The sequence below is a fragment of the Elephas maximus genome, chromosome 8 (assembly GCF_024166365.1).
Source record: "Elephas maximus indicus isolate mEleMax1 chromosome 8, mEleMax1 primary haplotype, whole genome shotgun sequence".
Lineage (NCBI taxonomy): Eukaryota > Metazoa > Chordata > Mammalia > Proboscidea > Elephantidae > Elephas > Elephas maximus.
Window position 1 is genome coordinate 64088955 of NC_064826.1, and position 2304 is coordinate 64091258.

Below are 2304 nucleotides of genomic sequence, written 5' to 3' on the forward strand. Positions count from 1 at the left end.
ATGTACTTTCCAATAGATTCATTATATTTGTAATTAAGAATACAATAAAAATAAAAGCACATTGGTAAGACTTCAAAGGGTGAGATGGGTTAGTTAACAAAAAATGATCAGATGTTCTTAAGAAGCTAAGGACAATTAATTTTTAGGAAGACAATTAAAGTGGCACCTCATTTCAGTATAAATTACATCCGTGATGAGTGTAGAAAATATTCCAGTATGATTTTAGTCCAAATAGCTTTTTCTTCCCTAAAGAATAAAAAAATATGGCCTGTATGTACACGTCATCAGTTAACTCTCTCCTAGTCCCTACTCTAAAAATCCCTAGGTGATGCAATCAGTTAACTCATTTGACTGCTAACTGAAAGGCTGAAGGTACATACCCACCAAGAAGCGACTGGAGATCTACTTCTGAAAAATCAACCATTGAAAACCCTACGGAGAACAGCTCTACTCTGACAAATATGGATTCACCACGATTTGGAGTCTACTCAACAGTGGCTGGTAGGTTTCATACACTACTCTAAACGTAGGCTGTCTACATTACCTTTTTTTATATTATCTAAGTTTTTTTCTGGGTAAGTTAGCAGATATCAAACATTTGCTCAGTTAAATGATTCTGGCTCATTTTAAATGGGAATAAATATTTCCCTATTTTTTATGAATGATTTTTTTTTTAATCTAAATCACTGTCTTTACAATATCCACGTAAAATTCTGATTGGTGTAATTCCAATCTATTAAGATATTTTTAAAAATCTTGATTCTGTGTCATTCATCCACTCTTCCTATTAAAATTATTTTTACCACTGTTTATTAAATCATTCAAAAATATGTGTTCAGTGCCTACTATGTGCTAGACACTATTTTTAATGTTGAGGATATAACAATAAATAAGAGACAAAATTCTATGTCTTAATGGAACATAACTATAGGAGAGGAGAAGACAATAAAACGTAGACAGAGAAGTAGGCACTATATCGTAGTGATAAGAACTATGGAGACAAAGTAGGATATATGCATGTTTATACATACTATATATGTATATCTATAAGCAGAATTTTATTTTCTAGGTTTTTAAATTTATGCACAGCTCGTACATTTTCTTCCACACCTTTTGTGATATAAAAGGAGCAGCTTTCTGAACATTGGTGTACAGGTTTGGGGTGCTATTCTTAAAAAAAAAAATTTTTTTTAAGTTATTTTACACATATATCCCTCCTTTAAGTAATTAGAAAGCATGAAAATCCAGATTTTTAAAGGCAATATTTCAAAGGGTGTTTCTTCTCACCATTCTAACTAAATAATTCAGTAGAAGTATTTTAAAATTTACTGAAAGTGCACAGTGGAATTTCTTTTACAAAGCCAGCTCCCTTAATGCATTTAAAACACATTGTTATTCAGCCAACATATTTAACAACCTACCGTTACAACTCGCTCTTTAAAAACATCTACTATACAAAGATATATAGGGAGTTACGTGTACACTTTGATCGTGACAACATTTTCAACTGATTAAAAAAATAATAATGCATTCATTAATATCTGCCTTACTTGAAGGTTAGAATAATGACAACCCAGCAGAATAATAGCAAAACTAGAAATGACAGGGAGAGGGAAATTGTGAGAGATTTTGAGAGGAGACCAACAAATGAGAAATTCTGGTGCATGTCTTCAATGATGAGGATCTGGGATGCAAGTCTGATCCGATGGAAGTGAATTATTTCCCTGGGGCACCATGTCTGCTCTTCTGGTAGCTGCTACCACATAAATATTAATGTCTGTTTCAGATAGTCTCCATGACTATGCTCATTGCGGGCATGGATAATGCAGAAAAACAAGGATATAATACATTAGTAACTTCCTAATGTTCTTTATACAAAATAAACTTTTAAATGACACTACCTAAACTGATTAATTTCTTCTTTGATTGATGTTATTATTAGAACAAAGCATGAAAACAAATCAGCCTCCTGAATTCAAATTAAATGCTCTTATTATCACTTAATTTTTTATTCCTTCAACAAGTATTCATTGAGCACCTACTATGTGCCAGGAACTGGAAATAAAGCAGTGAAACATCTATGTATTCTAAAGATTACGCAGGGCTTACCTAGCGTGTACTTGATATAGCCCCATCCATGCACATGTATTCAGATCTGTCCTCAGCTACTGCTTCCCCAGCTGTCTCTGCTCCTCTTGATAGCTTAGTGTTCTGTCTGTCTTCTGTGCTCTTATTTTCTGCCATCACTCAGCCAGTCCCAAGGAGTGGCAGAATTAAGGGGAGAGCAGTCTCTAAAAGTGGCAC